Consider the following 13,001-nt stretch of genomic DNA (forward strand, 5'->3'; position numbering starts at 1 on the left):
GTGTCCGGTGGATCCCAAGGCTGGGATCAAGAAGAGAAGAAACCTGCAAGCAGAAGGGAAAGAGTCAAGGTCACTAGCCAGTGACCACGTGGAACCAGGAAGGAACCAGGCGATGTCGTGAAGATTGCAGGTGAAGGTGTGTCGCTGCAGCCAGGAGGACCAGGAAGCGTCGAGGACGACCAGGACCAGGAGGCGAGCTGTCCCACGAAGGCTCTTGCTGTCGGCGGCGTCGAAGTTGGACTAGGACTCACCAAGCCTTGGCAAGCGGAACCCACGAAGAACGAAGGACTTGCTTCTGGTGCAGACCAGGAAGGTCTGGGGTGCTTCTTCTTTGCAGAGAAGCGGGAGCCGGTCTGGAGGAGCCAAACCAGCGCAGAAGATTTCAGGGTGCGTCGTCACAAAGGCCACTAGCCAGCGGGCAAGCAACCGGACAGACGCGGCAAGCAGGAAAATGCTGAAGGGCCCCACGCAGGACTCGTGGAGTGTGGGGGGCTGATCTTCGGTGCAGATGGTGCTTGGGGTTGGGGCTTCTCAATCCCCGGTGCACAACTTCGAGGGTACCTCAGAAGCTGCGCTTTAAGTTACTAGCCACTTTTTCCAGGTAGCCGGTCCCACGTCGCTCGTCGCCTCCACGGATCTCAGCTCTGCTGTAGATGTGGATCAGGGTCGGAGAAATCTGGAAGTCAAGGCTCTGGTCAGGCTCTGCAGTCGGTTCCTCGTAGAACGTGGGCAAAGCAAAGGGTAGTCTCTTGATGGTGCCTGTTTGCACAGGGTAGCCACTCCTTGGCTACAAGGGAGATTCTTCAGTCTTCTTCTTTCGTCGAATGTCGAAGGTCCAGAGTTTCTGATCAGTTTTGCAGGTTCAGGATAATCTAATCTCTTGAGGCCCAACTCCCACTCTTATACTAATCTGGGGGGCTGGGATACCTGCTAGGTCACGCCTTATGGGTGGGACCTGGGAGGGGGTGGTTACACCCACTTCCCTTTGTCCAGTTTCGCGCCAGAGCTGGGGCTGGAGTGCCCCAGCGCCGGTTTGAACTGGACTATGCAAGGAACACCTTGTGTGCCCCAGGCATGTCTCATTCCTTTCAGCCCACCCTGCCCCAATACACTAAAGCCTGTCTGGGGAGGTGCTAGCACCTCCCCAAGCAGGAAACCTATTGTCCAGGCCTCCCTGGCTGGGATCACTCCCAGCAGCAGGAGGTCAGACTCGTGTCTGTGGCAGCAGCATCCATTTTGTGATGCTGAGGCTTTGGTTAGAGTTAAACAGCAAAGTAGGATTTTAACATGTCTCTCCCTCTAGAAGGGAGGAATAATATCCTCATCACCAGAAATGGTATGGGGGTATTATTCCAAAGTGTTAGACACCTTACACGACATGTTTTGATAAAGCCAAACCATAGTTACCATAACCGTTTAAGATTATAAGGCACTTTAAGAGTATATGGTAGGCTATATCATAGAACAGCTATAAGGACAAGGTTCCGAAAGCTGCAGACAGGCTCAGCTCATGCTAGAGCACCATCTCACATGTTACCAAGCACTCTGCCTCCAGGATTGTTAAGGCCTGCCATAGGAGTGACTGATAGGTACACATGTGTCTATATATAAGGGTAGATATAGGCATACTATATCTAAGCAAGGGGTGATTACACAACCTTGCCCCAGCTGAGTGATCAGCCAGTTGTGTCTGATTGGAAGGCCAGACCAGGGGTGGCATAATACATGCTGCAGCCCCTGGGAGGCCTAGGGTACACCTATGCCCTGGGTACCTAGGGTACACTGTACAGGGTCCAATAAGGTGATCCTTACCAATTGGTTATGTACCTAGGGTACATGGAGTCCATTTTAAAGAGAGAGCAGACAGCCTGAGACCCTGAATGGCAGGATCTCAGGCCAACTAAGTCGAAAAACCAGCTAGACACTAGGCAAAAAGTTGGGGGTAACCATAGTCAGATATCCACCTTCCTACACAACCCCCCCCCAAACGAAAGGAGATAAGGCTGGCCTTGACAAGGTAAGCCTCTATTGCCTAAGTGGCCATATAAGGAAGAACCAGCACTGGCATGGTTACCCCCTGTCTCATGGCCCACTAAGCAATCCCTCATCCTAAAGGTATCATAGGGTCTCCACCATAGGGAATCTCTACCTTGGGTGTGTCTTTGCAAAGTAAAAGGCTGGTGTTGAGATGGAGTACTGAAGTGAGTGTCCTCAAAGTGAGGCCTCAGCTTCCTCCAATCATCCTCCACCATGGATGCCTTTCTTTCTTTCACTGAGTTGCACTGTGCTCTCAGGGTCAGCCTCTGGCTACCTAAAGCTGGAGGCTGGGTCCCTTTGGTGGGCTTACTGGAAGGACAGGTCAGGTTTGGGGCCCTAAGGTCCCAGGTTTGCCTGTGCCCAACAGAATCCCTCTGGGGGAGGACCCTAACTACCTGTAAAGGGGATCCCTCAGGAATGTTTTTACCCATCACCTGGCTAGGGCTACTAGCCAGGCAATCCTCATTCTTTTGATTGGGGGGTTCTTGTGGACAGGGGCCCTCTTGGGGTCCACTGGCCTCCCTGACCTCTGCAGCCCTGGGCTGACTGAGGCAGGGTAGAGAGAGGCAGGCTACCTGCACCAGACTGGGTCCCACCTTGGAAGGGGCCACTGACATCAGAGGCTCTGCCAGGCCAGGCCTGGCTACCTCTGGGGCAGTTCCTTCACAAGGGGTGAGGTCAGATCCCTGAGGAGGCTGACCTTTTCCTAATGTCTGGGGAGAGGGAGACTTTTCTTCCTCCCCACTACTCTCTGTTTGTGTGGAGTGATCCATAGTTTCAGGCTTCACTACACCTAAGTCAGTCTGAGTATGGGCTGAGACCATTACAGCCTTGCCAACCTTTTCAGGAAGGCACTCAGTTTGTGTTTGAGCTGTGACTGTCACAGCTCTGCCAATCTCTACAGGGAAGTCTGTCTTTGCCTGGGCAGTGGCTACCACTGCCCTTCCAACCTTTTCAGGGAGGAAATCTACTTGGACAGGGGTTGTGGCTGGCACAACCCCACTACCCTTTTGTGAAAGGCCTACCATTTTAGAATGGGTGTCTTGTTCAACTCCAGCCCAAGCTGAGAGTTCTAAGTCATTCCCCAGTAAGCAGTCCACAGGCAAGGTTGGAGACACTGCCACCCTTTTAGGGCCAGTGACCCCTCCCCAGCTGAGACATACCTCTGCCATGGGATGACTGTTCTGTTTGCCATCAATGTTAGTTACCTGGTATGAGAAACCAGGCAAAAGCTGCTCAGAAGGAACTAGCCTATGGGCCACCATAGTGATGCTAGCTCCAGTGTCTCTGTAGGCCTCAGCTTTTCTACCATTGATGTAGGGTTCCTGTCTGTACCTACCCAAAGTGTTGGGACAGGCAGTGAAGTTGGCAAACCCCATGCCACCATCACAGACAAGAGTAGCTGCTGTAGGGGAATTGGCTAAGCCAGGATCCCCCTGTGTTCCCCAAGAAAACCCAACCAAATTTTTGGGGGCACTCCCACCACCTGGGGGATTACTGCTGACAGTAATAGGTGGTGTGACAGGAGTAGTTGGAGGAACAGTTTTGTTTTTAGCCTGTGGGCAACTGCTGTCAGCTTTCCAATGCCCAGGTGTTTTACACACATGGCAGTAAGGCTTTTTAACTGTGGTAGAGGAGGGAGCTTGGGACCCACCACCCTGTGTGGAGTTTTGGGGCCCTGAGGAAGATTTCTCTTTTGTTTTATCCCCACCCTTCTCTTGAGGCTTGGTGGTATCTTTCTTTTGGTCACCACCCTGATTGTTAGGCCTAATCCTGGTCCTGACCCATTTATCTGCCCTCTTTCCCAATTCCTGGGGAGAGGTCAAATCTGAGTCTACCAGGTGTTGATGGAGAAGCTGGTTCTGACAATTACTAAGGATCTGCTCCCTCATAATCAAGTTGTACAATCCTGTATAGTCCTGCACCTTGCTGCCAGTTAACCAACCTTCCAAAGCCTTAGTGGCACAATCCACAAAATCAGACCAGTCCTGTGTCTGTGTCTTCTGGGTGTCTCTGAACAACAACCTATATTGCTCAGTGGTTAAGCCAAACCCATCTATCAGAGCACTCTTCAGGACTTTGTAATTGTTTGCATCCTCATCACTGACTGTGAGGAGCTTGTCTCTACCTTTGTCAGAAAAAGAGAGCCACAAGATAGCTGCCCACTGACTCTGGGGAACCTGCTGTACTTTGCAGGCCCTCTCCAAAGCAGTCATCCACTTGTGGATGTCATCCCCATTCTGATATGGGGGGACTATCTTGCTTAGGTTTCTATGGTCATAAGACCTATCCCTATCTCTAGGAATGTTGCTGCCACCAGTGGGTTCTAACCCACTTAACTTTTGTTCTCTAGCCAGAGCAAGCTTCTCTTTGGCAAGGGCAAGTTCTTCCCTCTGAATCCTCAGATTAGCTTCCCTCATTCTGGCTTCATGCTCCTTTCTCTCAGGGGAAGTCATTCCCCTGTGAGAGGAAGCATTAGAGATGTTAGAGACATGGGAGTGGATGGATTCCCTTGAAGGGGATCTGTCCCTCCTGCTTCTCTGTGTAAGCCTACTTGGGGGTCTGTAAGGGGGGACCCCATGCAAACTCCCATGTAAGCTTAGGTTAGCCTGGCTAAGTCTTCCTGCTTGGCCCTGGCTGTCTACCTCTTCATCTGAAGTCTCCTCTGACTCCTCTGTGGTGGGTAGACCCTCCTCTGTACCTAGGGTACCTGCCTGAGAGGCCCTAAGAGTGTCATACTCCCCTAGGAGTTGTCTTAACTGAAGGAGGGTAGGGTTTGCACCCTGTTTTATTCCTCTGGAGGTACACAAGTGTCTCATCTCCTGGAATGTTAAGGTATCATATCTAGAGGGGGTCTTTTGCAGACCTGATCCTCCTGAGAGAGCATCTACTTGATCTCCTCTCAGAGACATGATCTAGTGAGGGTGTGGTGTGTGCACCTACCTACACTAGTTGTATCTACTAAACCTCTCTAGTAGTTGTAGTCAGGGTGTGTTACTCCCTTCAACCTACAACTACAAAGTCCAGTAGGACTTAAGTATTATAATCTATGTTATATGTACCTAGACAATATCTGTGTGATCTTTCAATTTAGTATCTCAAGATTACAATGGTATTACAACAGCAAGCTCAGATCCCAACCGCTGCTCACCAATGTGAGAAGTTGGCCTGATGTATGATGTCACTAGTTCTAGTGTACACCTTATATCAGTCCAAATACCCTTATAGTGATTGGTTGTAAAGTCAACCTTATAGACCAGCTATCCTAGTGGTAGCATGGACAAGAGCAGTCTTAGGCTAAACTCTGAATGGCATGTGAAGCCAGCTGTGATACCATATATAATCCCTTGAATACCAAATGAAAGGACACCACAACAGATATATATATAAAATAAAGTGTATTTATTCTAGTCAAACCCTCAGCACTCTTTATGAGATTCGAGGTAAGTACAACACAGTCTTATTTAAGCATACATTAAGTCACACAGGTAAGTAATACAGTTAGGCCCTAGGGGCCACGCAAACCATATACTAAGTAAGTGGTATAAGAACCACTGTCACGGAAATAGAATAGGCCTAGGCCTAGGGAATCGCTGGGGCTACACTACACTAGCGTTAGTTAGGAAGTGGGAGGCCCACGGGATTCGTGTGCAGAGTGGAAACACTCACGCGTAATGCGTAAAAGTCAATAGCAATAGTACAGTTTAGAAAACGGTAGATTTAGGACACTTCCGGAGTAGCTAGGAAGTTGAGACTTGAAAACTAGACACTAGGATAGTCACTATCCTGATGAGCACCGGAGATGCGTCGTTTTCGTCGTCGACTCCTATGGATGCCTGAAGAAAGATGCTGACAGGCAGTCAGTGAAGAGTGTCCGGTGGATCCCAAGGCTGGGATCAAGAAGAGAAGAAACCTGCAAGCAGAAGGGACAGAGTCAAGGTCACTAGCCAGTGACCACGTGGAACCAGGAAGGAACCAGGCGATGTCGTGAAGATTGCAGGTGAAGGTGAAGCTTGTCGCTGCAGCCAGGAGGACCAGGAAGCGTCGAGGACGACCAGGAGGCGAGCTGTCCCACGAAGGCTCTTGCTGTCGGCGGCGTCGAAGTTGGACTAGGACTCACCAAGCCTTGGCAAGCGGAACCCACGAAGAACGAAGGACTTGCTTCTGGTGCAGACCAGGAAGGTCTGGGGTGCTTCTTCTTTGCAGAGAAGTGGGAGCCGGTCTGGAGGAGCCAAACCAGCGCAGAAGATTTCAGGGTGCGTCGTCACAAAGGCCACTAGCCAGCGGGCAAGCAACCGGACAGACGCGGCAAGCAGGAAAATGCTGAAGGGCCCCACGCAGGACTCGTGGAGTGTGGGGGGCTGATCTTCGGTGCAGATGGTGCTTGGGGTTGGGGCTTCTCAATCCCCGGTGCACAACTTCGAGGGTACCTCAGAAGCTGCGCTTTAAGTTACTAGCCACTTTTTCCAGGTAGCCGATCCCACGTCGCTCGTCGCCTCCACGGATCTCAGCTCTGCTGTAGATGTGGATCAGGGTCGGAGAAGTCTGGAAGTCAAGGCTCTGGTCAGGCTCTGCAGTCGGTTCCTCGTAGAACGTGGGCAAAGCAAAGGGTAGTCTCTTGATGGTGCCTGTTTGCACAGGGTAGCCACTCCTTGGCTACAAGGGAGATTCTTCAGTCTTCTTCTTTCGTCGAATGTCGAAGGTCCAGAGTTTCTGTTCACTTTTGCAGGTTCAGGATAATCTAATCTCTTGAGGCCCAACTCCCACTCTTATACTAATCTGGGGGGCTGGGATACCTGCTAGGTCACTCCTTATGGGTGGGACCTGGGAGGGGGTGGTTACACCCACTTCCCTTTGTCCAGTTTCGCGCCAGAGCTGGGGCTGGAGTGCCCCAGCGCCGGTTTGAACTGGACTATGCAAGGAACACCTTGTGTGCCCCAGGCATGTCTCATTCCTTTCAGCCCACCCTGCCCCAATACACTAAAGCCTGTCTGGGGAGGTGCTAGCACCTCCCCAAGCAGGAAACCTATTGTCCAGGCCTCCCTGGCTGGGATCACTCCCAGCAGCAGGAGGTCAGACTTGTGTCTGTGGCAGCAGCATCCATTTTGTGATGCTGAGGCTTTGGTTAGAGTTAAACAGCAAAGTAGGATTTTAACATGTCTCTCCCTCTAGAAGGGAGGAATAATATCCTCATCACCAGAAATGGTATGGGGGTATTATTCCAAAGTGTTAGACACCTTACACGACATGTTTTGATAAAGCCAAACCATAGTTACCATAACCGTTTAAGATTATAAGGCACTTTAAGAGTATATGGTAGGCTATATCATAGAACAGCTATAAGGACAAGGTTCCGAAAGCTGCAGACAGGCTCAGCTCATGCTAGAGCACCATCTCACATGTTACCAAGCACTCTGCCTCCAGGATTGTTAAGGCCTGCCATAGGAGTGACTGATAGGTACACATGTGTCTATATATAAGGGTAGATATAGGCATACTATATCTAAGCAAGGGGTGATTACACGACCTTGCCCCAGCTGAGTGATCAGCCAGTTGTGTCTGATTGGAAGGCCAGACCAGGGGTGGCATAATACATGCTGCAGCCCCTGGGAGGCCTAGGGTACACCTATGCCCTGGGTACCTAGGGTACACTGTACAGGGTCCAATAAGGTGATCCTTACCAATTGGTTATGTACCTAGGGTACATGGAGTCCATTTTAAAGAGAGAGCAGACAGCCTGAGACCCTGAATGGCAGGATCTCAGGCCAACTAAGTCGAAAAACCAGCTAGACACTAGGCAAAAAGTTGGGGGTAACCATAGTCAGATATCCACCTTCCTACAGGGCACATCTGGGAGCAACCAGGGAAGCCCAAGGAAAATCAAAGTTACCCCCTCAGGGACCCACCAGTCGACGGACCAGGGATCGCGAAGAGACCTTGAGAGGAAACACAAAATGGCGGCCCACGGGTCACTCGGGGTGACTAGGCCGGCAATCTTCGGTGGATTCTCTGCTCGAGGTGGGGGCTACAAGTAACCCCAAGCATGACTTCAAGGGACTTCGAGAAGTCAATGCACTTGCAAAAGTGCACAGTGACCAAGAATTTCGGTTCCACGCTACTCACGAGGGCTGCGGGTCTCAGCTTTGCTGGGGACTTGGGTCGGCCTCTGAGATGTCTGGAAATTCTCTTCTTGGGCTGCAAATACTTCGGAGTCCGGCGGGAGCTTCGGAGATGCAGACCGGCAAAATGCTTTGTTGGTGCCTGCCAAGCAGGGGAGTCACTCCTTGACCCCAAGGGAGATTTCTTCAGTCCTCTAGTCTTTAGTAGAGTGTCGAAGTTCCATGATTCAGCTTCAGAGTTTCGTCCAGGGATATCTAAAGTTCTGGTTACAGGGGTTCCTTACTTATACCTAAGGAAGGGGTTGGACTAACTCTGGGGACCCACCTATGGGAGGGTTTGGAAAGAGGGGTGGCTACACCCATTTCCTTTGTCCAGTTTCACGCCAGAGCAGGGGCTGGAAGCCCCTGAACCGGTTTAAGCTGGACTATGTATAGGGACACAAATGTGCCCCCAGTGCAGGACTCCAAAGCACTCTGAGAGTGCTCCCACCCAGCCCCAATACACATAAGCCTTTCTGGGAGCTGGTTACACCTCCCTGTGACAGGAAACCTATTGTCCAGGCCTCCCCTGTCGGAGTTTCGGTCAGCAGCAGGAGGCCAGACCCGTGTCTGTGGCTGCAGCATCCATTTTGTGATGCCAGGGCTCTATTAGATTTCTACCGGGTATACCAGTACTGCCATGTCTCTCCCTCTAGAAGCGTGGGATCATATTCTCACATCAGGATTTGATGTTGGGGTATGATTCCAAGGTGTGACACCAAACACGACATGTTTCCGTGCAGCCAGTCCAAAGTTAGCATTAAACGTTTTAGATATAATGCACTTAAGAGTATATGGTCAGGCTGCACTACTGACAACCCCGGAGAAGAGATTCAGATGGCTGCAGAGGGGCTCAGCTCATGCCTGGGTACCCTCTCACATATAACCAAGCACCCTGCCTTCAGGATTGATAAGGCCTGCCATAGGGGTGACTGATAGGTTTCTATGTGCAGTGATAGGTGAGGTATAGTGAACCTATACCTCAGTAAGGGGTGCATGCACCACCTTACCCAGGCTGCAGTAGCAGACCTGTGGTGTCATTTTGGAGGGCTTCCCAGGGGTGGCATAATACATGCTTTAGCCCGTGGAAGGCCTCTGGGGTACCTATGCCCTGGGTACATAGTATACCATATACTAGGGACTCACAAGGGTACCCCAGAATCCAATCTGGAGTGTACCTAAAGTATATGGAATCAATTTATCAGAGAAAGCAGATATGCTGGGGACCTGAATAGCAGGTTCCCAGCCAAACTAAGTCAAAAACCATCAAAACACCAGGAAAAAAGTGGGGGCAACCATGCAGTCAGATTCCACCTTCCTTCAATCCGCTCTCACATTTTACTGCCATCTGTTATGCGGACGACAGGTAAATAGTGGTGTCTCTATCTTCAAAGCCGGAGGACCTGCCAATTAAATTTAACATCTGTATGGCTCATATCATCAGATGAATGCGGGACAATTGTCTAAAGTTGAATACCGACAAAACTGAGGTGGTATTATTCGGTAAGGACACACCTTTCTGGAACACTTCCTGGTGGCCAGAAGTAGCCGGGCCCTGTCCGTCGTCGGTAAAGAATCAAGGTGGTATCCTAGATGCCCAGCTATCCTCATCGGACCAGGTCAATGCATTACATCGCCCTGAAGAGCCCTACGAAAAATCCTACCGTTCATTCCTGTGGACCGAAGGATAACAGTAATTGTTGCTTTGGTGTTTTCAAAAATCGATTACTGTAATTCCCTCTACTTAGCGGCAAACAAGATGACTTTACGCAAGCTTCAATGACTGCATAATGCGGCAGCACGTCTAAATCCCCAAATTCAGTCCGGTATCCCAAAGGATTCAAGTCCTGCACTGGCTTCCAGTCTAGGCAAGGGTTCAATGTAAGTCCTTGTGCATTGTGCACAAGACACTCTTGCCTACTTCAGCAATCATATCAGATGGCGTATCCCCCGACGCAATCTTAGGTCTTCGACGGCCTCCCTATTAGTCATCCCTAGGTGAAGACCGCAAAATGAGGTGGCAGAAGGTTTGCCTTTTGGCCTCCAAACTTTGGACTACTCTGCCTTTTACTCTGAGAAGTCAGGCCAACAGACAGTTGTTTAGGAAATTGCTAAATACAAGGCTCTTTGCATCTACGCCGTAGTCCCTATCATTTCCCTCTGCTCAAGTTGCAATGACAGTTAGCACTAAGGCGCCTCGGGTTACACGCGCTTTATAAAACCTTCATTTCATTTCAGTGGGTGACGTCACAGGTGCTACATCAGGAGTGTATCCCATGTCTCTCCTTCACAGTGAATGATGTCACATTTCTTGCCGTGGTGTCTTCTGGTGTCCAGCCCTGATGTCCTCTATGATGTGCAGTGAGTGACGTCACAGGTGCTACATCTGTAGTGTATCCCATGTCTCTCCTTGACAGTGAATGATGTCACATTTCTTGCCCTGATGTCCTCTATGATGTGCAGTGAGTGACGTCACAGGTGCTACATCTGGAGTGTATCCCATGTCTCTACTTGACAATGAATGATGTCACATTTCTTGCCCTGATGTCCTCTATGATGTGCAGTGAGTGACGTCACAGGTGCTACATCTGGAGTGTAGCCCAGGTCTCTCCTTGGCGGTGAATGATGTCACATTTCTTGCCCTGGTATCCAGGCATGGGGTCTTCTGGTGTCCTCTATTATGTGCACTGAGTGACGTCACAGGTGCTAATCGGGAGTGTATCCCGGGTCTATCCGTGGCAGTGAATGATGTCACAGTCCTTGCCCTGGTGTCCAGTACGGGTGTCCTCCATCAGGTGAAATGAGTGACGTCACAGATGCTACATCTGGAGTGTATCCCATGTCTTTCCTTGAGAGTGAATGATGTCACATTTTTTGCCGTTGTGTCTTCTAGTGTCCAGCCCTAATGTCCTCTATGATGTGCAGTGTGTGACGTCACAGGTGCTACATCTGGAGTGTATCTCAGGTCTCTCCTTGGCAGTGAATAATGTCACATTTCTTGCCTGGTGGCCTCCATCAGGTGAAATGGGTGACGTCACAGATGCTACATCTGTAGTGTATCCCATGTCTCTCCTTGGCAGTGAATGATGTCATATTTCTTGACCTGGTGTCCAGCCCTGATGTCCTCTCTCGTGTGCCGTGAGTGACGTCACAGATGCTACATCTGGAGTGTATCCCTTGTCTCGCCTTGACAGTGTGTCGTCACTGCTGCTTTCATGCATTATGGCACTACCTGTGTCCCTCCTGCTGTGACATGACTGCTCCTCAGCCTGGTGCATTATATGAGTACCCCCTGTGTTTTTGCACCTAGTGATGTCACTGTTCCCCCCTGATGCATTGTGGGGACATCCCCGTGTCTTGTGCAGTGAGTGATGTCAGAGCTCCTGGCCCCAGCCCGTCGTGGGTGTATCCTCCTCCTCCCCCCCATCCCTCCGTGCTGTCCCAGCCCCTGGTGCTGATGCTGCTGCCTCCTCCTCTCCTGGCCCCGGTGCATTGTGGGAGTATCCCGCCCCTCCGCTCTCTCTGGCTCGGTGCTCTCCTCCGGGGTCGAAGCCGCAGCGCTGGGACCCGGGATCGGTGAGAGCAGAGCCCACCTCGGTGTGACATGATGCTGGGGGTCCAGGCGTCTGCGGGGGGAGGAAGAGCCACACCCCAGAGTCGGCACTGACCCGCCCCCCGCACTGCGGAGGAGCCATGCCCCGCCGGCGCCTCGGGGGCAGCCGCAGCGAAACAGGTAGGAGACCGGCCGTGGCAGGAGGAAGCCGGGGACGCTCCCCTTACCAACGCCATGGTACTGCGGTGGGTGAGCGGGTGTCCCCCAATTCAGAACAGCCGCAGAGCCTCGAGAGACTACATCTCCCGGCGTGCCGCGCCGCAGGGCTGCATCTGCAGATAGCGTGCAGGGCGCGCGTGCGTCGACGGGAGCTGTAGTCTCTTGTGGTTCTGCAGCTGTCAGGGAACAGCGTGGCAGGCCGGGAGTTGTAGTGTCGGAGCACGCTTGTCACGCGAGCCTAGTGATTGGGTGAGGGTGGTGGTGCGACGCACGCCGGGAGTTGTAGGTGCTACCCTGCTACAGCGAGTGGACGAAGCCCGTGTGCATGCTGGGGATTGTGGTTTCGTGACTGCGGTATCTCCCTGCAGAGGCAAAATGGCGCCCTGGAGGATGAGCATTGAGAGGGAGGAGGGAGGCAGAGAGATCAAAGTCCTTGGGAAGTAGATACGAATTATACCAAAGAGACAGGGGCATGACAGTCGCTGTGCTGAAGGGCCCACAAGTCTCACTCACTGTCAGTCTAACACACCTCTGGGTGCAGTCTCACTCATTGTGTGGGATGCTCATTGGAGAACACTAACTCACTGTGTCATCTCACTCACAGCCTTCACCAGGGTCTTGCTTACTGCTGGCAGATTTAACATGCAACAGCATCATTGTGTGGGGGTAAGTGTCAGGGTAGCAGACGCAGCCACACAGAGCACAGACGCAGCATCACACGTTGTGTCAGGGGTCCAGCTAGCAGCAGACTCTGACCAGAGGGGAGAGTGATACAGCTCACACTTACTCCTCTGTAAGCCACGGGCCTGGCTCGGATCTTAGAGACTGATCACAAGCCGAGCACTGAAAATATTTGTGATGTAAATCATACAATAGATATTAAGTAAAATATGGTAAAAGGGTCATTAAATAAAAAAGTGCATTTCTTTAGCATGTGTAAGCTTTAACATTAATAAAGCACAATATAGCAGAGCACTAAGAAGTACTTATTAAAATGATAGTTTTGTACAACATGGTAGTTTGAACTCATATTA

General features: G+C 51.1%; 1 protein-coding gene across 2 annotated transcripts in view; it reads left to right on the forward strand.

Annotated features, from left to right (window-relative positions):
- Positions 1-11,524: 11,524 nt before the first annotated feature.
- Positions 11,525-13,001, forward strand: part of TTBK1 (tau tubulin kinase 1) — a 585,854-nt gene continuing 584,377 nt past the window's right edge. For both annotated transcript variants that reach the window (XM_085610162.1, XM_085610163.1), the window contains exon 1: positions 11,525-11,928. The gene's annotated coding sequence lies outside the window, so the exon portion shown is untranslated. The remainder of the gene's footprint in view (positions 11,929-13,001) is intronic.

Source organism: Triturus cristatus, chromosome 6, assembly GCF_964204655.1.
Source record: "Triturus cristatus chromosome 6, aTriCri1.1, whole genome shotgun sequence".
Lineage (NCBI taxonomy): Eukaryota > Metazoa > Chordata > Amphibia > Caudata > Salamandridae > Triturus > Triturus cristatus.